Source organism: Protopterus annectens, chromosome 1.part1 (assembly GCF_019279795.1).
Source record: "Protopterus annectens isolate FY-2018-M chromosome 1.part1, PAN1.0, whole genome shotgun sequence".
NCBI classification, from domain to species: Eukaryota; Metazoa; Chordata; order Ceratodontiformes; family Protopteridae; genus Protopterus; species Protopterus annectens.
The window spans coordinates 811,473,052-811,499,068 of NC_056726.1; positions in this window are offsets into that span (position 1 = coordinate 811,473,052).

Genomic DNA, 26,017 nt, shown 5'->3' on the forward strand with positions numbered 1-26,017 from the left:
GCTAATACCAATATGCATTGAACATTCTGTATCTGTCAATAAATGATCTCCAGAATAAGAACTCTGAGTTTGTCCATATAATTGCAGGTGATTTCAATTAAGCTAACTTGAAATCTGTATTACCCCATTACCATCAGCATGTTAACTTTGCAACAAAAGGGGAGAACACTCTGGATAAGGTGTGCACAAACATAAAAATTTCATACAAAGCAGCACCTTATCCACATCTGGGCAACTCAGACCATCTGGCCATCATGCTGCTCACTGCACACACACTACTGCTGAAAAGGGGCAAACCTACAATCAAACAAGTAAGGCTATGGCCACAGGGAGCAGTCTTTGCACTACAGGGCTGTTTCAAATGTACATACTGGTCAGTGTTATCAGAAACCCAGGCTATCTGGTGAAGTATATGAGTTCCTAAAGGTGCAAAATGCTGCATTTAAATAAAAAAAACAAGGATACCTAAAGAGAGGCCAGAGCATATCTAAGTAGAGGTATAAAGGAGGCTAAGAGGACCGACCTATGGACATAAAATTCTGGAACACTTCTCTGACCAGAGGGACACCAGACGTCTCTGGCAAGGCATACAAGCCATAACCAACTACATAGGTTCATAGGTTCATAGGTAGGTACTATGCTATCGGCCCAAGGGCCTACATAAGCCTAGCCAGCAAGGTACCATAGCTTACACCACCCAAGAAAGTTATTTTCCTGTGCCACTGTCCAGCAGAGACACAGAAGTGATCCCCAGGGTGTATTTCCTATTTCCCATCCACTCATCAAGATTTTTCTTGAAGAGTGCTAATGAAGAACTTTGCTTGACATAGATGGGTAGCTTGTTCCAGAGTATAGGAAGTCTCTGGGACAGGAATCTATCCCTCCAGCGTGTCCTGTTTATTGTGGTGACAAGGTTTAGGTCCCTAGAGCGTGTAGCTTGGAGGGATTGGATTTTCTTTAGGTGTAGCATGTCCAACAGCTCTGGGTTTGACATAGCTTTATATGTTAGGCAGAGATCATCTTGGAGTAGGCAATATGCTATGAAGTAAAGCTGGAGTTTTTTGAGGCTGTCAGTGTAGGGCATTTGTTTGAGGCCAGTAATCCTCTTTGTGAGGTACTTCTGTGGCCTTTCCAGCTGCTGCAGATGTCTTGCGAGGTACATTCCAAAAGGGGCGTTGTACTCTATAATGGGTCTAATGAGTGACGAGTAGAGGGGAACAATGACCTCTTTTTTCCTGGATGAGAACCCTTTTATGATGAGGTGTGCCACGTAGAAGGACTTCCTGACTACTGTGGCAATGTGACTATCAAAGGAGAGACTACTGTCCACCTGGGTCCCAAGGTCTCTTATCACGCATTCAGTGTTAAGTAGATTGCTGCCTATGTGGCAGTTCATGGGTACAGAGTTTTTACCAAAGGGGATGACACTGCACTTTTTGGCATTGAGCTTGAAGCCATGGCTCTGACACCAGGCATCTGTCTCAGTGAGGCCCTTCTGTAGGATGTCCACATCATTTGGGGACTTGACTATGGCTCCTAGTTTGCAGTCATCTGTGAAATTCATCAGCCAGAGTCCTTCTGTGTTAGCCTGTACGTCAGAAAAGTAGATACCAAACAGGAGAGGTCCCAGGATGGAACCCTGTGGCACTCCACTTGTCACTGCCTTGAGGTCAGATTTGGAGTCTGCAACTTTTACAGTGTGGGTTCTGTCAGTGAGCCAGTTCACAACCCATCTTGTGACGTAGGGATTTATACCTAGTTTAGTGAGTTTAGCTATAATTCCAGAATGGGGGATGGTGTTGAAAGCCCTGGCGAGGTCAAGATAGGCTGTATGAACCACCTTACCCTCATCCACGGCTTTGGTGACTGCCTCAAAGAAGTTAGTCAGGTTCAGGAGGCATAATCTGCCTTTCACAAACCTGAACTGGGTGGGATCCAGAGTTTGGAGGTTACCAATGTCTTTGTTTATGAGTTCCATGATGATACGTTCCATGGCCTTGCAGACCAGGCTTGTCAGGCTGATAGGTCGATAGTTCCCGGGATCAGTGGTGGCTCCCCCTTTGTGGAATGGGATATCTGTTGCTGTGCGCCATTCAGTGGGCACAAAGCCTGATGCGAGGCTATTATTGAACATGGTGCTTAAGTGGGGAGCCAGTTCATTCTGAAGTTCATGTAAAACGCAGCCTGGGATGTTGTCTGGTCCCATGGATGCTGTGTTTTTGGCTTTAGAGATTGCAGCTTTTACCTGCGTAGTTGTGATTACAGGGACTCTGCATTCTTCCTGTATAGATATGGGCCCTTTAGGGGGTGAGAGGGGGGGGGTAAAGTTAACCTGCATCATCCCCATGTGATGACAACACAGAATTTCTGAACAAACTAAACACCTCCTTCAGCAGATTTAATATGGACAACAGTGTGCCAAATAAGCTCCCTGCTGAACAGGGTGAGGAGGTGCTATGTCTAAAAACATCTGATGTTCTGAAGACCCTGAGACAAGTAATCCCAAGAAAAGCAGCTAGTCCTGATAATATTATGGGAAGGGTTCTAAGAGACTGTGCTACCAAACAGCCTACTGCACTGACAGATATATTCAATATATCTCTGCAACTAGCCGTTGTACCCAGTTGCTTCAAAAATATGACAATCACTCCCTCACCCAAGAAAAAACATCCAACAAGCCTAAATGGTTACCAGCCAGTTGCTCTTACATCAACAGTAATGAAGTGTTTTGAGCTGTTGATCAAGAACCATATCTCTTCAAACCTATCTGCAACACTGGATACATTACAGTTTGCTTATAGACCTAACTGGAGCACAGCTGATGCAATAGCTATAGCACTTTGTGAATCCTTGGCACATCTAGAGAACAAGAATTGTTATGTGAGAATGCTGTTCATCAATTTTAGTTCCATTTTTAACACTGTCATCCCCCAGAATCTGATATTGAAGCTGATCCAGCTGGGCATCAACACCCCCCATGTAACTGGATACAGGACTTTGTCATCAACAGACCCCAAAAGGTATGTGTTAGTAATAACAGTTCAATCAGTATTACACTGACCACAGGTGTCCCTCAGGGCTGCATCCCCAAGTCCTCTGCTGTTCACCTTGTTGATGCACGACTGCATGGCCAAGTATGAATCCAGCAAAATCATCAAGTTTGCGGATGATACCACTGTTGTAGGTCTTGTCAAAAATAGTGAGGAAACAGCCTACGGAGATGAAGTGGAGTGTCTGATAGGCTGGTGTGCCAGCAATAATTTGGCCTTAAATCTAAGCAAGACCAAATAATTAATAGTGTTCTTCAGGAGGACTCAGGAGATGCATCAACCTCTGAAAAGTAAGGGGGTGGCAGTGGAAAGAGACAAAAACACTAAGTTCTTGGGGGTGCACATCTCAGATGACCTATCCTGGTCGACTCATATTAGCCACACAGTGAAGAAGGCACAGCAATATCTGCACTTCCTGTAGAAACTGAGGAAGGCAAACTTGTCTCAGTCCATCCTCAAAGCATTCTACAGGGGGGACCATCGAAAGCATCCTCTCAAATAACATCATACTTTGGTATGGTAACTGCAAAGCATGTGACCACAAGGCTCTCCTGAGGGTAGTGAGGACAGCAGAAAAAGTAATTGGTTCCTTGCACCCATCCATAGATGATCTGCATGAGGCTCAGTGTGTGGGAAAGGCTAAAAAGATAATCGATGATCCCACTCACCCTGCCCATGGCATGTACTTCTGCCTTTCCTCAGCAGGCAGTATCACAGCTTATACTGCAAAACATCTACACTGAACAGGAGCTTCTTTCCTCTATCTATAAGGCTGCTGAACTTGAACGCCAGGCATGACAGAATTAATTAGATCAATATGCCACTTACTGCAAAGTATCATCTATAGTAATCATTCTGGCAAATTGCTTCAGTAATGGTACAGTTAGCCTGACTTCTTATGCTATTACTTCCTGAATGTGCAATAGTCAGTAGTGAGTTAACACTCCATACATGTGCAATATGAACATCATATTTCATAATACAACTGATGAAGTGCAATATTATAAGCAATCACAGTGTGAAGTCATAGTCTTTGCAATACCTATTAGTGCAATGTCTAATGTCTTCCCGTCCAGTTGTGGGAATTTATTGTGTTGTTAATATTTTAACTATTACTGTATGTGCATTAGTCTTGCTGTCATTCAAACTATGTGCTTCATTGTTATGTCTTGCACAGGGACCCAAGCAATGTAATTTCGTTCAGCTTGCACTGCTGTGTATATTTGATTGACAATAAAGTTTACTTTGACTTTGACTTTAGATTGGTGACTGTAAATTCACCCCAGGGGTGGCACACATGTCCCTCATGGACAGGGGTAGTCGATCCTGATTGTAGAATCTCTCTGCTAGCAATGACCATCTAACCACGGTCAATGAAGGTACACTTTATTTTTTACACGGCTAGGCTCATAAAGGCCCTAGGGCCATTAGCCTATTAATCTCCTATGAACCTAAGAACTTATTACATGTCTCTAATAAACTGTGTATTTGGTTTAATCAGTGTGGGTTCTATTACAGGTGTAGGGGAATGATGATGTCAGAAGTCAGATTAGAGCTGGCTTTGTAATGGTGTAAAACATGATGTTCGCAAGTTCTCTTTCCAATTATGCAGTTTCTGCTATAAAATGTATTCCACTTGCAGTGACAGCACACACAAACATGCATGAGCATACTAGTTCATAGTTTCCATCTTTTATTAGTAAAATGTATTGCTGGGTAAAGAGTTTGTACCAAAATACTCTTTTCTTTTATATGGGATGGATGATAATGTGTGATTGAGAAAACAGTATTCATGAATCTTAAGACAGAATTTTCAGTATATGTAATCATGTCTTCTTTATGTTTTTTCATGTGTTCTGTATTATCCCACATTATTTTTTTTCCTTATGCAACAGAAGTGAAGTCCTACATTGCTTTGTCTCACTAGCACCCCAGCATCCCCTAACATGCTTCTGAAACATAAAATCCTGTGGCCAAAAATCCTGAAGCTAAAAACATCTGTGGCACAATATCCTGAATGGAAAACTGTTAATGACTGAAAGATCCCAAATAGTGGCACACAGAGAACTTGTTGGCGGGATAGATTTGTGTTCCAAAGACTCCCCCATCTGTGGAATAGGCTCCCTCTCTATGTCAAGCAGAGTACCTCTCTAGCCCTCTTTAAGAGGAACCTGGACAAGTGGATGGGAAACAGAAAATACATCCCTGGGATCCCACCTGTCTCCCTGCTGGACAGGGGACACAGGTGCTGACTTTGTGGGAACATGGGTGAAATTCTTGGCTAGGCTTATAAGGGCCTTTGGACCAATGGCCTAGTATCATCCTATGAACCTTTGAACCTATGAACACTGTTGACACTGTCTTTGGTACAAACATTTAATTAAATGTTTGTTCACCACGCTCCCTACAATGTCCATGGCCTTCACACTCTGTCTACTTACCTATTTTCACTCCATTATCATACAGTCTCAAGAGATTCATTGAATACCTATTCACACAAATTTCTGAGGTGCTATGATGTTGGAATAAGAATGATAAAAGGAGTAAGTAGTGGTGAAGGTGGAATACACCCCCTCCAACATGGAGAGTGCAGGGGGCCATGTCCCATACATATACAATGTTAGACTGTATTCTTCAGAACTGTGTTTTCAGGCTCATATTTGACATTTTTCAGGATATTATGCTTTAGTTGTTTTTAGATTCAAAATGTTGCACTTTAGGGAATTGTGCTAGTGAATTCTGTAGTGCTAACTTCTCTTTTGCAACAGCAGCCGTAGTAAAATGTCTTTAATTTATGTGTAGCATGCAGTAGTTGGTGTAAGGGATGACAACTGCGGTATGACTGGTATGACAACTTGTAAGTCAGCCCTTGAATTTTACAAAATTGGGCATATAATGCCCTCATACATTTAGAAGTCTTGTACTAGTATATAGACCTCTAAACTGTGATAGGATTGCCTGAGTAGGCCTAGTACCTTGCTGGCATTTCAGACCTGCTCCATCAGTGTATGTAATTATTACAGATCTAGAGGGTTTTCTGGATGGAAATGAGTCTGTGAAATACTATGTGACTGATACAATGGCTGTAAGGTCATTGTGCTGTAATATTTTAGCAAAAAGAAGATATGGTCAGTGCTGGTACCAGGAGCAACCAAGCTAGGTCAGCCTATTTAAATAAGAAAAATGGTCACCTAGAAGAGTTTCTGCATATGCAGTTAATAAAAGTAATACCTGAGGTGGAAGTAACCCTTTTACACTTCCTGTGAACATTATTTTCTAGCATGTCAGTTTTGTATGTTGTTATTTCATCTTTTTCATCTAGGAATAAAAAGTCAAGACCTCTGTTACTGGCTTGGTGTATATGGACATCCTAAGGCAATGTAGAAATTGCCTCATGTTTACTGACAACCAGTTAATCCTCAAACAAACTGATATGGTATGTGAGAGATGTATTTACACAGTGTCACTGGAAGCAAAGCTCTCACATAAAAGTACTCTTAATGTCGGTAAGGTTGTCAGTAGTACACACACTGCACACATCACGCACAATTCAAAGCAGACATATCAACCCACATATGTTAAGTCACTTATGTGTAACCTTCCTAAACCACAAAGACCTCTTAGATGAAGTACACATAACAAATACCCTCAGCAGCCCCAAATGCACGCTTTCAAAATAACACCCACATCAACACATAGAGCTTTGGTCTTCTGGATGAAAAGCGGAATCATTAAAGCTGTGTTACACTTAAAGAAAGAGGTCTGCAGTTGTTTGTTTGGCTTTCAGTGCTCTTAGAGTGGCTTTTTGTTTTTATTAATGATTTTTGGTATAGTTGCCTACAAGTGAAGAGGCGCATTTTTTTTAAACCAACACTTTAATAGTCCTTAAAAATGATTAACACAGCTGAATAAACTGTATTAGTAGGAGCATCATAAATTCTGTGTTACGTGTTCATTTCTTTCATACAGTTTAACACTGCTACTCATAAAGCTTTCTGCTCCAGCCTTCCTTTGCATATCATTTCTTTTGCTTATATCCTATCATTTATAGAATGAGAACAAAAAACTAATTCCTTTACCGAGTTTTTAAACTAGAATTTATTCAAATCTTGGGAAATAAAACCAGCACAAAGATTTGCAGATGATTGTACAGATCAGCTACTTACCTCATACTAGTATATAGCCATATGGTTAAGACAAATTCAGTAATTAATGTAAGGGCCAAATTCAGATATTAATCAGATCCTAGCTGTTCCTGATTTGCTGATGTTGTAAAGTTGGTGCAGTATGGATAAGGTATGTGTGCACACTGCAAGAATACTAATTATCGTCATAACTTGATGATACTCCACACAATTCAGTAATTCGCACATGTACAGATAACCGCATCTGTAAAATCACTGCAGAGTGAAAGCATCATGTGTTTCTGAGCTCTTAAATTATGCAACATCATAGTACTGGCTTCATTTCTACAATAACGAGTCATGTCCCAGCTGTTAGTACTTAAAATCCACGCACATTATAACATTGCCTTGTCCTTTTTCCATGGTTCATAGGATCATAGGAGCATAGGATCATTGGCTCATAGGACATTACTAGGCTATTGGTCCTGAGGCCCTTATAAGCCTAGCCAAGAGTTTAGCCCATGTTTAGACAAGTCAGCACCCTAAGCCCCTGTCCATTAGGGACACAGGTGGAATCCCAGGCATGTATTTTCTGTTTCCCATCCAGTTATCCAGGTTGCGCTTAAAGAGGGATAATGAGGTACTCTGCTTGACATGGAGAGGGAGTCTATTCCACAGATGGGGGAGTCTCTGGGACACAAATCTGTCCCGCCAGTAAGCCCTATTGATATCACAGACCAGGTTGAGGTCACGCGTGCGGGTTATTTGAGTGGAGCTTGACTTGCGGATATGTAGAAGTCCCATCAAGGCGGGGTCTGAGATTGCTTTCTATGCCAGACAGAGGTCACCTCTGAGGAGTCTGTATAAAACTGAGTAGAGGGAGAGGGCTTTTAGCTTATCTGTGTAGGGTAGATGTTTGAGGCCTTGGATTCTCCTAGTGAGGAAGCTTGGTGGTGTCTCCAGCTGCTGCATGTGCTTTGTGAGGTACATCCTGAAGGGAGCATTGTACTCAATAATTGGTCTTATAAGGGAAGAATACAGGGATGTTATGACCTCCTTGCCCCTGGATGAGATACCCTTGCTTATGGAACAGCATACAATGGAAGCAACATGGCGGTCAAAAGTCAGGTTGCTATCAACTTGGGTGCCCAAATTCCTCACAACTGATTGCATTCCTAGGATGTTATTAATGTGATAATATGTGGGGACATCATTCTCCCAAATGGGATGATGATGCATTTTTGGCATTCAGCTTGAGGCCATGTTTCTGGCACCAATCATTTGTTTGGGTGAGACCCTCTTGGAGGACATCCACATGACTTGGGGAATTGATGTCTGCACCCAGCTCGCAGTCATCTGCAAACTTGGTCAGCCATAGCCCACTGGCTTTGGCCTGCACCTCAGAGAAGTATATCCAGAATAACAGGCCCCAAGACCGATCCCTGGGGTATGCCACTTGTTACAGGTCTACTGCTTGAGGTGGCTGCCTCTATTTTGATTAGGAGGGTTCTATCAGTGAGTCAGTTTGCTACCCATTTGGTAACATATGGATTGATGCCTAGTTGAGGGAGTTTATCTGTTATGCCCATGTGGGGAATAGTGTTGAAGTCTTTGGCCAGGTCAAGGTAGGCGGTGTGCACTGTCTTCCTCTCATCCATGGTTTTGGTGACTGTCTCAAAGAAGTCGACCAGATTTAATAGACATGACCTCCCCCTTGACAAAGCCAAACTATGTGGGGTTGAGTATTTGGAGGTTGCCAATATCCCTGTTAATGAGGTCCATGATAATCTGTTCCATGGCCTTGCAAATCAAGCTAGTTAGGCTGATGGGTCTATAATTTCCCGGATCGGTGGACGCTCTACCTTTATGTAATGGGATGACAGTGGCTGTCCTCCACTCAGCTGGGACAAAGTCAGTACTCAAGCTTTGGTTGAATAGGGTGCCTAATGGTGCTGCAAGTTCATACCTGAATTCATTTAGGATGTAACCTGGGATGTTATTGAGTCCCATGGAGGATGTATTTTTTGCCCTTGAGAAGGCAGTGATGATCTGTTCCCTAGAGATAAGGGCGGAGGGGGCAGGTACTGGGGATGTCCTGATTTACTGATGGGGGGGGGGACAGACTGGTGAAGTTTTTGTTGAATCTGTCAGCCAGTATGTTGGCTATATCTACAGCATTTCTGTATGTGGTGTTTTTGACCACCAGTTCTGAACAGATCTGGGTACTTCCTTTGAGATTGCGAACATATGTGAAGAAGGCCTCATGATTGTCTTTAGCAGATGTGGCCAATTTGGACTCAAAGATGGCTTTAGAGGATTTCACTAGTGCTCTTATTTGCTTGTTCAGTCTAAGGAGAGATTGCTTCCAATTGGGTTCCTGCTCCTTCATGGTCCTGAACAGCAATGTTTTCATTTTGTTATATAGTTTATTTATTGCAGATGTCCACCAGACAGGTTTACTCTTCCTTGCGGAGAATGATTTTGTCCTGTTGGGAATTCCTGATTCCATGCACTTATATAAATGCTCGTATAGAACTTTTATTTGGACATTGGTGCCAGTGCCTGCAGAGGGGAAGGAGGCGTGAAGCAGTTTATACCATCCCTCAGGAGGTTGTAATCAGCTTTAGAGAAGTTTTCTTGTTTGACCCTACTGCATTTCCTGTGTTGCACTTAATTTAAAATCAGTTTTCTTAAAATTGCATTTTACCTGACTCTGGCCTAGCACTCAAGTGTGGGGTCATTTATTGCACTGTTCTATTTTGCTACTTGTGTATCTCTGCAACCTTTAAACTAAAAAAAAAAAAAATTCTTGCTTTTTTCCCACTTTCTGAAATTTAAGAAAGTTCAGTTACAGATTTGCTGTTCTGAACTGTTTGCAAGTTTCTTGGAGGCCAGAGCTTGCTTGGGCAAAAGGGAAGTCTCTGTGTTCACCAGTGGCAGTGGTTAACACTGAGCAGCCTGCCTGTCCCTGTATGAGTGGTTACTGCCTAGAAGCTGTAGTTTTATTGGCCATTTTGGGTCAATTCCAAACTCCTTGATCTCTCTCTCTTAAAACCCTGCTGCCTCGTGGTTTTGGCACCTTTCCAGGCTTGATAGTTGTTGCTGAAGCACCTACCAAGGGGAGAAAATGCTGAGAGAAGAAAGGAGCCACTTTTGAGATTTTAAGTATTTTCTTCTGATTTTTTGTTTAAAATTATTGCTTTGCTGCCTACGTTTCGGCATTTTCTGCCTTGCTAAAGTTGATATCTGTATTAAAAACAATATTTAGAACACATCTAGAGCCTGTTTACTGCATTTCCTGTGTTGCACTTAATTTAAAATCAGTTTTCTTAAAATTGCATTTTACCTGTCTCTGGCCTAGCACTCAAGTGTGGGGTCATTTATTGCACTGTTCTATTTTGCTACTTGTGTATCTCTGCAACCTTTAAACTAAAAAAAAAAAAAAAAATCTTGCTTTTTTCCCACTTTCTGAAATTTAAGAAAGTTCAGTTACAGATTTGCTGTTCTGAACTGTTTGTAAGTTTCTTGGAGGCCAGTGCTTGCTTGGGCAAAAGGGAAGTTTCTGTTTTCACCAGTGGCAGTGGTTAACACTGAGCAGCCTGCCTGTCCCTGTAGGAGTGGTTACTGCCTAGAAGCTGTAGTTTTATTGGCCATTTTGGGTCAATTCCAAACTCCTTGATCTCTCTCTCTCTCTTAAAACCCTGCAACTCTCTTTTTGCGCAGTCTTACGCACAGAACAGCGTCGGGCAGCGCCGCTTAAACAGGTTTAAACTATTCCCGGCTCCACAAAGTCTGCTTTTCACTTTTTCCATTATAACTGCTCTAAATCTCAAAATAAGCACTCTATTTTCATTCTAAAGCCCTGCACTTGCTAGTATAAGTAATCTCATAGGTAAACACTAATAAACTTAAGCACTACATCCTCTTATACTCCTTTTAAGCACTTGCTCCCTATTGGTTCTTTCTGATCAGTCAGAAAGTAGTTCCCTATATTATTCAGGCATGTCCAAAGGTCATTTCTGGTTTACTCTCCAATCCAGATGGTGAATCTGGGAATCTTGAGGCAATGTTACAACTGCCTTATGTATACAGACCACCCTCTCCTCCTCACAACAAGCTCAAATATATGTGAGAGATGCAAATATCTAGCCAAACTGGAGTCTAAGCTCTCTCAACCCAGTACTGGCACAGCCTGGCAGGAGGAGAAGGTCACCACACACACCACAAATCCAGTCTCACATAGACCTTTCGCATCAGCAAACCAAACACATAAACACACAAAAACATACTCAGAGGCTCTACATAAAAATCTGCCTAAGCAGCAGAGACCTCCAAAGCAGACATCCAAGCAACCCCTACCACGAAACAATACCCACATAGCACATAGCTCACAAAGTCAGTGTGCCACACAGTCACAGCCCTTAACGCTAAACAACACACCTAATACACTTGTAATAGGTGACTCTATTGACAGGCACACTGACGTCCCACTCACCAGGCTGAACAAGGAGAAGGTCACTGTAAGCTGCCTGTCGAGCGCTAGGATCCGCCACATAACACAAGCACTCAGGTCACTCCAAGGCAAGTACAAATATGACTCAGTCATTGTCCGTGCTGGTGTGAATGACCTGAGACGTAGCTCCCTGGACTACATGAAAAAAGACATAGAGGAGCTCTTTGATCATGTGACCCAGGCCGGTATGACCCTGACCTTGAGTAGCATCTTACCCTCACCAAGAATGATGCCACATTATAAAGACAAAATGATCAATTTTAACAATTGGCTAAAGTATTGCTGTCATTCAAAGGGGATCCAGTGTCTTTCAGCCTGGGATGACATGCTCGACAAGCCACATTGCTTCACTAGGGACGGCTTGCACCTGTCACCCCTGGGTTTTCGAATACTGGCAAAGGCTCTTGCCTCCCCCATAGTGCCTTTTTTAGGCAAGGCTCAAAAGACAAACCCACCTCCATAGACAAGACAAAGAAAAAAAAACTAAGGGTAATGCTGCTCAACGCCAGAAGTCTAAAACTCAAGATGCATGCACTCGAGACTCTCCTCAGTATGGAGAATATCGATATCTGTGCAGTAACAGAAACCTGGCTCAAGGCTCCCGAGAGCACCCCAGCACTAACAGGTTATGCTTCATACCATGCTTTCCGGCCCCAAAACTTGGACCGAACCACAAAAGGAGGGGGAGTATCCATATTTATCAAAGATACCCACACCTCCAGGTTAGTGGCACTGCACGAAGCATTGGAGACCATCCATGTGCAACTAACAGTGGGCAAAACTGCTTTTCAGTTTGTAGCCTGCTACAGACCACCCTCCCAATCACAGGAACCTCACTTGGCTTTCCTGAGAACACTGGAGAATATGAAGGTCTCTCCAAACACCATTATATTGGGTGACTTCAACTACCCAAACATTGATTGGGAAAACTACTCAAGCCCAAACACCCTTGCCCAATGGTTCCTAGAATTTATAAACTCAAATGCTATGGAACAACTGGTCACCACTCCCACAAGAGGGGAAGACATATTGGATCTGGTCATCATCAACATAGGGTCTCTATGTTCCACACCAGAGGTATACCCCTCATTGGTAAGATCAGACCATAAACTAATCTCACTGGACATCCATATTCTGTTCCCACCCCTAGCCAAGGAAACCACGGTGAAGAACTTCTCAAAAGCAAACTTCACACTTCTCAAAACCGAGGTGGAATCCTTCAAAGCCCCTGGGCCAGTGGAAAATACAGCCCAAAATGCAGAATCCTTTACAAAATCATTCTATGGACACCTACAGGACTGCATGGAGCATGCTATTCCAAATAAAACCAAGACTCACTCCTCCAAAGGCAGGAGACCTGTCTGGTGGACCCTGGCCATAAATAAGCTATACAACAGAAGGAGAAAGCTACTACATGACAGAGTAAAATCCCAAAAAGGGAAGGCGTCTCTTATCAGTACTAGCAAAAAACTACGATCCCTCATAAAATCATCTAAGGCCAGCTTCGAAAGAAAGATTGCACAAGACACTAAAGATAATCACAAGGCCTTCTTTAGTTATGTCAGAAACCTGGGAGGCAACTCCCAAATATGCTCTGAGTTAGTGCAAAATGACAAAAAATACACCGAACCCACAGACATTGCCAACATCTTGGCATAAAGGTTCAGTGCAACCCCCCCCCCCCAAAAAAAAAGAACAAATGTCTATCCCAACAGAGTGTAGCCTTCCTGAGATCACAGATGCACAGGTGAGAGCTGCCCTCTCCAAAGCAAAAAACACATCATCAATGGGACCAGACGTTGTCCCGGGCTGCGTCTTACACAAGCTCCAAGAAGAACTAAACCCTCATATAAAGTCACTGTTCAGTCTCAGCCTTACTGCAAGATATGTACCCAAGGAATGGCGTACAGCAACAGTGGTCCCACTCCACAAAGGTGGTGCCACAACAGACCCCGGAAACTATCACCCTATAAGCCTGACTAGCCTGGTCTGCAAAGCTATAGAGCGTATCATCATGGAAATCATAAACAAAGACATTGGGAATCTCCAGACACTGGATCCTACCCAATTCGGCTTTAAGGGCAGATCTTGCCTCTTGAGCCTGGTCGACTTCTTTGAAACAGTTACCAAAGCCATAGATGAAGGGAAGGTAGTCCACACAGCCTACCTAGACCTCACAGAAGCCTTCGACACAATACCCCACTCGGGCATCATAAATAAGCTCACCAGCTTAAATATCAACCCCTATGTCACAAGATGGGTTGCAAACTGGCTCAGGGATAGAACACACATGGTCAGAATAGCAGGTGCCATGTCAGACACTAAACCAGTTACAAGTGGCGTCCCACAAGGCTCAGTCCTGGGACCTCTCTTGTTCAGTATATATTTCTCCGAGGTACAGGCTAACACGGGTGGACTATGGCTGACCAAGTTTGCAGATGACTGCAAATTGGGTGCCATAATCGACTCTCCGGCTGACACAAGCATCTTCCAAAAGGGTCTTACAGAGATGGATAACTGGTGCCAGAGCCATGGCCTAAACCTAAATGCCAAAAAGTGCATAGTCATCCCCTTTGGGAAAAACAAAGTGCCCACAAATTACCACATAGGTGGAAATCCATTAAGTACAGAAGAAGTAATTAAGGACTTGGGGACCCAAGTAGATAGCAATCTCTCCTTTGACAATCACATTGCCAAAGTGGTTAGAAAGACCTTCTATATAGCCCACCTTATCATGAAAGGATTCACATCTAGATCAAGGGAGGTCATTGTGCCCCTCTACTCATTACTCATCAGGCCCATAATTGAATACAATGCCCCATTTGGGATGTACCTTACCCGACACCTGCAGCAACTGGAAAGACCCCAAAAGTACCTCACCAAGAGGATCAAGGGGCTCAAACAGATGCCCTATGCAGTTCGGCTAAAGAAACTCCAGCTCTACTCAGTTGCGTACCGCCTACTCAGAGGCGATCTGTGTCTGACGTATAAAGCTATGTCCAACCCAGAATTAATGGACATGCTTCACCTCAGTAAATCCAAATCCCTTAGAGCTACACACTCCAGGGACTTGAACCTCAGCACAGAAATAAATAGGACATGCTGGAGGGACAGATTCATATCCCAGAGGCTGACCTCACTCTGGAACAAAATCCCAATCCATGTTAGGCAGAGCCCCTCACTGACCCTCTTCAAGAGAAATCTTGACAAGTGGATGGGAGATTGTAAGTTTACCCCTGGGATCTCTTCTGTGTCCCTGCTTGACAGAGGTACAGTAAACTAACCTTAAAAGGGCTACCTTCTGTGACCTACTATACAGAGGCACAGTCAACTAATCTAAAAGGGTGGTGAAAGCCAAACACACTCTGGCTAGGCTTATAAATGCCCTAGGGCAGATAGCCTAGTATGAACCTATGATGAGATTTACCTACCCTGCCTGATGTGGCCACTGAGGAAGAAATTTCACCATAACTCCCAATGTTTGTAGGCATTATTTTCCTAATGATATAATCTAACAGTGTGATCTGGATAACTTAGGAAGGTAACTAAGGTACAGACAGCAGCCCAATTTAAAATCAGCACTACAGATGCACATCTGTTTCTGGTGGATTTTTTCATGTTTTTTCCTATCTTTTCTCAACTATTCCAACAGAGGTAAAACATATGCTATGCATTTAACATTTTAGCAACCTAATGGCATTTCGGATATTATGTATCAGAGTATATACTGTTACTAATCTGATGATATTCCTTGCCTATAGGGTTTCTGTCTTTTAATTTCTCCAAGTCTTTTGGGTTTCTAACACCATGATGGGAGTGAATCCCATTCCTAAGTCAAAGTATGATTAAAGTTCATGAAATTAGTATTGTTTCAGTCTTTGATGTCAGCCAAAAGTGCTTTTTGCAGCACCCACAATGTACCCAGTAATGACTCCTCCTGCAATTCGTATGAGGTTAGATGTATTGGTAACATACCTAACTACAATTGTAGATTCTTTTTTATAAACTCCATTGCTCCTACTACTATTGGAACTGTCTGGGTATCTTTCATCCACATTGCTCTTGTTTCTGCCTGCAAATCTTGATATTTTATGACTTTGTGTTTCTCTGTATGCAAGACACTGTAGTCACTGGGTGTGGCAATTTCAATGAGCAATGCTACTTTTGTCTTCTTTTCATGGACCACTATATTTAGTTTTCTAGCATCTGTCTTTTGAACTGTTGGTAATGGGTATCCCATGTGATGTAAACTTCATTCTTTTCTATGATGCTTTGTGGCTTATGTTTCCAGTGTTTTTCAGCTACTTCAGTATCATAATGTTTGCACATTCTCCAGTGCAAAAGTCTTGCCACATTTTCTGCCATTAGTATGTCACAACCAGCAACGAGGTGTGTAACTGTTTCCAATTCAGTTTTACAAAACCTACATTTGTCTGTTTCTCCCACATGTTCAATGGACTTTGTAAACCAGCATGTACGTAGCCCACTATCTTGGGCCACCAATATTAACCTTTCGTCTCTTGATTTGAATTTGCTTCTCTTGCATTCATTCCTAATCAACACAAGGTTCTTCCAGAAGTTTTCTATACTTGCAATTATATTTAATCATTTTCCACATTTCTTGCCCTCTTATCTGGTCCTTCACCTTATATTCTTTCTTTTGTTTTTTTGGCACATTCAGTTGCTGCCTGATTTTTATATACTTCTGGTTTTATTTCCATTCCTGCTTGACACCAATATGATCTGCTAGATTAAGCAGAGATACTATACATACTATAGGCAGTATATATAAGGTTATGTGACTTGTATTCCGTATCTTGTAAAGACAGATGCTTTTATTCACTTATGTGGCATCTCCAAAGAAAAGCATTTCTATCTACCCCATGTAGAAGGTAAGGGTTTATCTGCTCCATTAGACAGTTCATTGTGGATTTGGAAAACAACACACTTCTGCAGTTTATTATGAAATAATGATTGGTCATTCCAGTAAAAGCCTGTTTAACACATCACTATCGGTGCATTTAAAATATAAAATCTGTCACTAAATTACCTTAAGTCAGATAATTGCATAAGTTATTCTCCTCCCCTGATAATAATTCTTTGTCTTTGTGGGTTTTCCCAGTTAGGGGTTGCACAGCGGAACTCTGGTCTGCTAATGATTGGCAATTGGATGTAGAAAGCAAGGTGAGCCAGTGCCAATAAGGAGATGAAGCAGACTCAGAACCCAAAATTGTAAGTACTGACCAACTCGAAAAAGCCACAATACAAACTCCAATGCGAACACTGCTTTATTGACCCAGGTTTCGTCCTTCCGAACTTCTTCAGAATACAAACTGTCTTCACATCTCATTCATTTTATACATCACCAATTATTCAATAATCACTCAATTAATAGCCTAATTTCCCGCCAAAAATTATTAAAAAGGAAATGGCATTTTATAAAAAATTCATACTATTTAAATACAACCAAATTCATTCAATATAAACACTCATACATATATATATATTCTAAAGTATTATACTGAATATTCTTAAAAACTACTAATTATTAAGTACCTAAACAATATATTTAGTTAAACTATGTGATACTTATTTGTGTATATACATATATGAAAAAACTGGGTTTTCCCAGTTAGGGGTTGCACAGCGGAACTCTGGTCTGCTAATGATTGGCAATTGATTTTTATGGTGCGGAGTTGCCAGCCCGACGCCCAACCTTCAGCAAAGGCACGCCCATTCACACATGTCTTTCAGAGGCCACTCGACTGGGGGGAGGACATGCAGACTCCACACAGAAGGCACTCCAGCCGAGAATCGAACAGGAGAAGCTCTTGCTGTGAGGTAACAATGCTACCACTGTACCACTGCAGATTCCCTCCTCTGATAATAATGATATCTCTAATTTAGCATTCAAAACACTGTAACTATGTATGCCCTCTGAATGCTTCAGAGCATAGTGACATCTAGTGGTAGTTCCCTAATATAAAACACAGGCATCCCAAGTTTTTAAAAGATCATAGTAGCCATGATGCAAGTGCAACACTATTATGGGCTTAGACCTCCCTCTGATTCCAAAATGAGTTACACTTGGAGCAAAAAGTTATATTAAGTCATGCTAGAAATCTTGGTGCAGTGACTTAAGATATTCAGGACAAGAACTTCTGTGCCAGCAAGCATACACACAAATACTGTAAACAGCTTTGAGGAACATATTATAAAGTGACCCATTACACTATACCATATACCAAGCAGAATATAGAAGTTTTTGGTGTCTGAGAGGTAGTATTACATTTGACAGTTATTTGTGCTTATTACAAACTAGAATATTTATTTTATATTTGTAAATTACTTTGTATTAAACCATGTATATTATATGTGTGTGTAAAGTTTCTTTTTCTGTTAATGAATATTTCATGAATACAACTGTACATCTTTGTTTTGTCCTCCATTTCTTGATTTCATCTATGTTCGTTGCATTTCTACAAGCCATATAATATCCATGTGCATTTTTTCTACAGTTGTTTACTTACTTGTTTTTTACATAGTATTTTCACCTAAATTATTATTATTGTATTCCTATTGCCTATATTTGGGTATTAACTCTGTGTACCAAGTTTCAGACAAAAGTGCTTCTAAATGAATGAACATATAACACTGTGGGATGGCTTCAACAGATCACCTTTTTCACAAGCATGTGATGTGTTATAGAATTAATGCAGTTTTAGATGCTCAGTGAATCTGTGTGCAATTTTCTAGTTCAGTCTTCATGTGTTAGCAATTATTGTATTTATTCAGACAACCACACAATATCTTGTCCAAAGTTGAGTTGCTTCAGCTATGCATACCAATACACAGCATACATTGCTAGAATCTCATTGTGTTCTGTCTGAGAGTGCTTCTCAAATAATCTGGAAATATAGAGCTGATAAGTATATTTTTTGGCACTTTAACTGTTCAGAGTTCTGCACTGTCTTTATTTTTGCTTGACTGAATTATTTATATATTTGTTGTCAGAATTTTGTTTTCTTATCTGTGCTGAAACTTTTTTCTCCCACCCTCCTGCACTATTGCGGTTGTGTTCTTAAAGTTGGTGGCTTTTGCACTTGCCTGCCCCTACTGTAAATTTGAGCTGGGACACTCCTCCCAGTCCCATCTCTTTAGCTCATTCTACCTAATACAGAGATCATTTTGGAAAGCCAAACCCCTTAGTCCCTTAACCTTGAATTAGATTCTGTTCCTGCTTTCTCCCTTTTTACTTTATAAATAAAATAAAAATAAAAAAACACTTTATTCAGCTGCTTATATTTTTCTAATTTGTGTTTCTACCTACTACTCTGTTACTTCATATTGCTTTGCTTTTTCCTGCTACTTGCTGCCTGTTCTATAAAGTGTTCAGCTGCATCTTTTCTGTTACATTTATTACTGCTTGTTTAGAGCCTGTCTAAACTCTTAAGTGTTATTCTAAGCTCTTAGATTTTGGTTTAAGCACTTGGGCTTTAGGCCCACCCCTTAGCTCTCCCTGGCCTTTCTCCCTCAGATTCTGACAAATGTGGATGGGCAATTTCCTTCAGTTTCCCCTGGCAGTCTGCTTGATATGGGCATCCTGAGTCAGTGTTGCAACTGCCTCATGTACAAGGACGATCTACTACTACCACCTAGGGACACAATTTGTCAGAGATGCAATTAAAGTAGGAACCTAGAGTCCAAGCACCCTCCCCCTCAAGCCAGTATATCTGGCACCAAAAACTTTGTCAACACAATCACTACACTCACACCTACATAACACACACCTATATATGCGGAGGTCCTCCACATAAGCATACCCAAACAAAGGAGACGAGGCAAAAACACAGGCGAGCTCCACAGCCCTCCACACCACATACCATGCATAGTCCACACACCTGTGCCTTACAGCCACTAAGGCTTCACCATAAACCCAACATATTAGTCATAGGAGACTCCATTCTAAGACACACAGATGTGCCTCTCACCAGGCTGGATAAGGAAAAAGTCAGGGTTAGTTGTCTGTCAGGGGCCAGAATACATCACATCACATACGCACTAAAGTCTCTCAACAACAGGTACGATTACTAATCTGTCATAGTCCATGTTGGAGTGAATCACTTGAGACATACCTCTCCTACTATATATGAATAGAGACATGATTGAGCTCACTGATTATGTGTCCCAGGCAGGTATGTCCCTAGCCTTAAGCAGCATTCTGCCGTCACTGAGAATAATGCCTCAATACGAACAGAAAATGATTGACTTTAACAATTGGCTTAGTTTCTGGTGTCATTCCAGGGGGATCCAGTACTTGACAGCCTGGGAAGATATGGTCGACAGACTGCAATGCTTTGCCTGCATCTGTCTCACCTGGGCTTCAGGCTTCTAGCAAAGGCTCTTGCCTCCCCATATTGTCTTTTTTTAGGAAAAGTGATGAGGCTAAAACTACCAACATAAAAATTTCAACAAAACACAACTTAAAGGTCATGCTGCTAAACACTAGGAGTCTAAATATGAGACTGCACTTATTGCAAGCATTCGTAATCCTGGAAAATACTGACATCTGTGCAGTCACAGAAACCTGGTTCAAAGCTGCGGAGAGCACCCCAGCCTTACCTGGTTACTCATCCTATCATACATTTAGACCCCAAACTGTGGGCAGTAAAGCCAAAGGCAGTGGAGTTTCAATATACATTAAAGACATACACACCTCCAGGCTGGTCAAACAGTATGATGCACAGCAAGCACTCCAGGTGTAGTTAACCATTGACAAGACCCCTATACAAATCATAGCTAGCTACAGGCCCCCAAATCTGACTTAAGATGCTCAGTCTGTGTATTTGGACCTGTTTGAATCTATCGAGATTCAACCCTTTACCCTGATCTTGGGTGAGTTTAACTTCCTAAACATAGATTGGAAGAACTTCCAGAACACAAATGGCCAGAGATTCCCTGATTTTGTCAACGCAAATGCCTTGGAACAGCTAGTTGATGCCCCCACAAAAGGTGATAATATCTTGGACTTGGTATTAACTAACATGAGTAACCACTGCAGCATCCCTATAGTATCATCTTCCCTGGTAAGATTCGACCACAAAGCTGTCACTTTCAAAGTCACCATCTCCTCCAACCCTCCTCTAGCTAGGATTAGACATAAAAAGTTCTCCAAAGCTGATTACAGCCTTCTGAGGGATGGTATAAACAGCTTCACAGCCCCCCCCCCCATAGGATCTAGCACCAATTTCCATAACTACACCAAAGTACTATACAAGCATTTATACAGATGCATGAAATCAGGAATACCAGACAGGACTAAATCATCCTCTGCAAGGAAGAGTAAACCTGTCTGGTGGACATCTGCAATAAATAAACTATATAACAAAAGGAAAAAGTTGCTGTCCAAGACAAAGAAGGTGCCCAATTGGAAACAATGTCTCTTTAGCCGGAACAAGCAAATAAGAGCACTAGTGAACTCCTCCAAAGCAAACTTTGAGTCCAAATTGACCACTTCTACTAGAAACAATCATAAGACCTTCTTCACATATGTCCGCAATCTCAAAGAAGCAGCCATATCTGTTCAGAACTGGTGGTCAAGGACACCACATATACAAATGCCATAGATATAGCAAACTTGCTGGTTCTCAGTTTCAGTAAAAACCTTACCCCTCTGTCTCCCCATCTGTAAATCAGGACATCCCCAGTACCTGCCCACTTCCCCTTGGGTCTATATTAAAAGACCAAAAAATCAAAACCGCGAATGCCTAAAGAATGAAAGAAACAGAACCTCGAACTTGCTATTGTGGGAGGCTGCTACCCCCACACCCCCCGCTGAATATATATTCCAACTCTGAGATCGCACTACAGTGAGGAAAGGGCAAATATTCCAATTTTCACTGTACCGCGGTCTGACAAACAGCACTTTGAGGTTCCATTTTTTTCACTCTTTAGGTGTTCACGGTTCTGCTCTTTCAGTTTTGTTATATAGACCCCTTCCCCTTGTATCTAGGGAACAGGTCATCACTGCTCTCTCAAAGGCAAAAAAATACAACCTCCATGGGACCTGATAACATCCCAGGTTGCATCCTACATGAACTCAGGCAGGAACTTGCAGCACCTGTAGGCAACCTATTCAACCAAAGCCTGAGTATTGGCTTCATCCCACCTGAGTGGAGGACAGCCACTGTCATCCCTTTACCCAAAGGTGGAGCATCCACTGATCCTAGAAATTATAGACCCATCAGCCTAACTAGCCTGATCTGCAAGGCCATGGAATGGATTATCATGGACCTCATTAACAAGGACATTGGCAACCTCCAAATACTTGATACTACACAGTTTGGCTTCATCAAGAGGAGGTCATGTCTGCTAAATTTGGTTGGCTTCTTTGAGACAGTCTCCAAAGCCATGGATGAGGGGAAGATGGTGCACACCCCCTACCTTAACCTGGACAAAGCCTTTGACACTATTCCCCACTCAGGAATAATATATAAACTCTCTCAACTAGGCATCAATCCATAAGTTACCAGATGGGTAGCAAACTGGCTCACTGATAGAACTCATGTAGTCAAAATAGGGGAAGCCACCTCAAGCAGTAGACCCGTGACAAGTAGCATACCCCAGGATTCGGTCTTGGGGCCTCTGTTATTTGGGATATACTTTTCTGCGGTGCAGGCCAAAACCAGTGGGCTGTGGCTGACCAAGTTTGCAGATGATTGCAAGCTGGGTGCTGTCATCAATTCCCCTAGTGATGTGGACATCCTGTAAGAGGGTCTCACTCAGACAAATGACTGCTGCCAGAAACATGGCCTCATGCTGAATACTAAAAAATGCATCATCATCCCCTTTGGGGAGAGTGATGTCCCCTCAAATTATCACATTAATAACAATGTCCTAAGCATGCAATCAGGCGTTAGGGATTTGGGCTCCTAGGTTAATAGCAACCTGACTTTTGACCACCATGTTGCGTCTGTTGTATGGAAAGCCTTCTACATGGCCCACCTCATAAGTAAGGGTATCTCATCCAGGGACAAGGAGGTCATACCATCCTTGTATTCTTCCCTTATAAGGCCCATTACTGAGTACAATGCCCCTTTTGATATGTACCTCACAAAGCACATGCAGCAGCTGGAGAGACCACTGAGGTTCTTCACCAGGAGAATCCAGGTCCTCAAACGTCTACCATACACAGATAGGCTAAAAGCCATATACCTCTGCTCAGTTTCATACAGACTCCTCAGTGGTGACCTCTGTCTGGCATACAAGGTGATCACAGACCCCACCTGGATGGGACTGCCGCATATCTGCAAGTCAGGCTCCACTCGAGTAACCTGCACGCGAGGCCTCAACCTGGTCTGTTGCATTAACAAGACTTGGTGGGACAGATTTGTGTCCCAGAGACTACCCCATCTATGGAATAGACTCCCTCTCTACATCAAGCAGAATACCTCTTTACCCCTTTTTAAGCACAACCTGAATAACTGGATGGGAAACAGAAAATATACCCCTGGGATTCCACCTGTGTCCCTGCTGAACAGGGGCATCGGGTGCTGATTTGTCTAACTAAACATGGGCTAAACTCTTGGCTAGGCTTATAAGGGCCTCAGGGTCAATAGCCTAGTAACCTCCTATGATCCTATGACACTGACACCTAAGGCAGTGTTGGTGTATATCATTTCACCAGTAATCCAAGTGATATTTGTAAACTTGTGAAATATAGTGAAGTGTTCGTCTTGTTTAAGTTTGACTATAACTTTTCATTACTTTTGTTTATACTTGGCCATAACTTCTCGCTATTAGATATAACAGAGTAGTGCTTCACAAGCAGTCAACTCTTTGGTACTGTTTCTCATTAAACAGTACTCTAAATTATATTTAGAAATATGTAAATAGAATGAAATATTTATCTTTCTTATATATCTTGCTTATATACCACTTCTGTGGATCGTTGTTGGTTGCCCCAGTCCCAATGTTCAAGTAATTAAGCGCAAGGTACTGTATGTTTCTTAACCATTAAACAGTGCACTAAATGAAATATTCTGTTTCTAACAAAGACAACAATGAAGGAGGCAAGGTGCTGACCAAAACTTAGACCCAACAAAAACAAAGCACCAGTCCTTAGAGGTAAAAATAAATAAACCAGTGGTTGGAATGAACAGCCGTTTGGTGTTTATGTGTATGTGAATAAGACGAAAATGCTTATTTTTTATACATTTGGCGTTTATGTGTATGTGAACAAATGGCTGTTCATTCCAACCGTTGGTTTATTTATTTTTACCTCTAAGGACTGGTGCAATATTCTGTTTCTGTTACCTGGGCTTTAATTCCACCATCGCGTAACACACAACAGTGCTTGTCAGTCAATTAAGATTATGCTTCTGCATGCTACTTCCCCATTAAAGTATGTACCAAATGACAGAATAATGTTTGTCAAATGATCATGGTGGTTTTGCTATACTTTACTTCCCATTTAAAAGGTGTACCAAATGACATTTGCAGTAAAATAAAGCAAAACATGTTTGTTATTTGTATTTGGCTTTCACTTTTCAGTGTTGGGCATCACAGAGTTGATCTTGTGAAGTGATTGACAGTATTGCCATACCTTGCTTCCCCATTAAACAGTATACAGAATATTTGTACAGTGCAAAGACAGCCCCTAGATGCTAAGCACATTGGTGCATTATTGAATTAATATAAACTCCATATGCTAAATTGTTCATAGTTTTATAGGTGTATTCTAGGCTAACAATCACTCTTTATTAGCTTAACCATGCAACCCAACTGTATTCCACAAGTTATTGCACCTTATTGGTTATTTTACTGGATGTCTGATAGGACATAATTTAATGGCTGTCTCTATCCATCAGAGACATGGGTGTCAGACCAGGAATTTCTGATTTTCCATCCACTGGTCCAGGCTGCACTAGAATAGGGTAAGGGAAGGGCTCTGCATCACATGGATGGAAGTCTGTTCCAGACAATGAAAATTGTCTGTGATACGTACTTGTTCTTCCTACATGTTCTATTTAAGTCACAAGCAAAGTTTAAATCCTTAGATCTAGTAGTTTTGAGCTTATTTTGTAGATATGCAAAAGGTCCATCAGAGCAGGATCCAAGGATGCCTTGTGTGCCAAGTATAAATTGCTTCTCAGCAACCTGTCGGAAACAGTGTACAGAGATGGGATTTTGTGGTGATCTGCACAGGATATTGTGTTTACTTCTTTATGTGAGGAACCTCTGTGGACATTCCAGTTATTGCATGCACCTTGTGACTGGTCAGGTACATACCAAACTGGGAGTTATACTCACTGTTTGGTCTGGTGAGAACTGAGTACAGTGGCATGGTGACCTCCCTGGATCTAGATGCCATGCCCTTACTTACAAGTTGAGTAATATAGAATGATTTTCTTACTACTTTAGACCCATGTTGGTTGAAAGCCAGGTTACTATCTAATTGAGTTCAAAACTCTTTGACTACTGCGTCTAGTTTTAGGGGTGTTTTATCAATGAGGTAGTTTCCCCTGGTTGGTTTATTTCCCAAAACGTACTATTATACATTTCTTGGCATTGAGTTTTAAGCTGTGGATTCAGCACCATTCAGTTGTCTGTGTTATACCTTTCTGTAAGATATTAGCATCTTGGAGTGTTTCTATGATTGCTTCTCATTTGCAATTATCTGTAACCCTGGTAAGCCAGCTGCCCTTGATATTGGCCTTGACTTCCAAAAAAATGAATGCCAAAGAAGAACAGACCCAGTATAGAACCCTGGGGGACTCCATTGGTGACTGGCCATTTTGTGGAGATGGTTTCTCCAATCCTAACTTCCTGGGTCCTGTCTGTGAGTCAGGTGGCTATCCAGCGAGTTACATGGGGGTTTATGCTTAATTCTGTGAGTTTGTTTACACTGCTTGAATGGGGTATGGTATCAAATACCTTAGCTAGGTGAAGGCAGGCAGTATGCACCATTTTTCCTTCATCTATAGTTTTAGTGACCTTCTCAAACAGGTCTACCAGGTTCAGTAGGTTTGACCTGCCTTTGATGAAACCAAACTGGGTTGGGTCCAGTTTTGGAAGGTTTCCTATGCCATTGTTAATAATTTATTTCCAGGATAAGTTTTTCCATGTCTTCACATATGTAACTAGTCAGATTAATGGGTCTGTAGTTCCCATGACCATCGGTAGTCCAACCTTGCATGGAGGGATGTCAGTTACAACCTTTCATTCATGTGGCATGAAGCCTATGTAGAGATTTTGGTGAATAATTACACCAGAGCCCTGATAGGTTATATTTCAGGCTGTTTAGGTGGCATCCTGGGATATTATCTGAG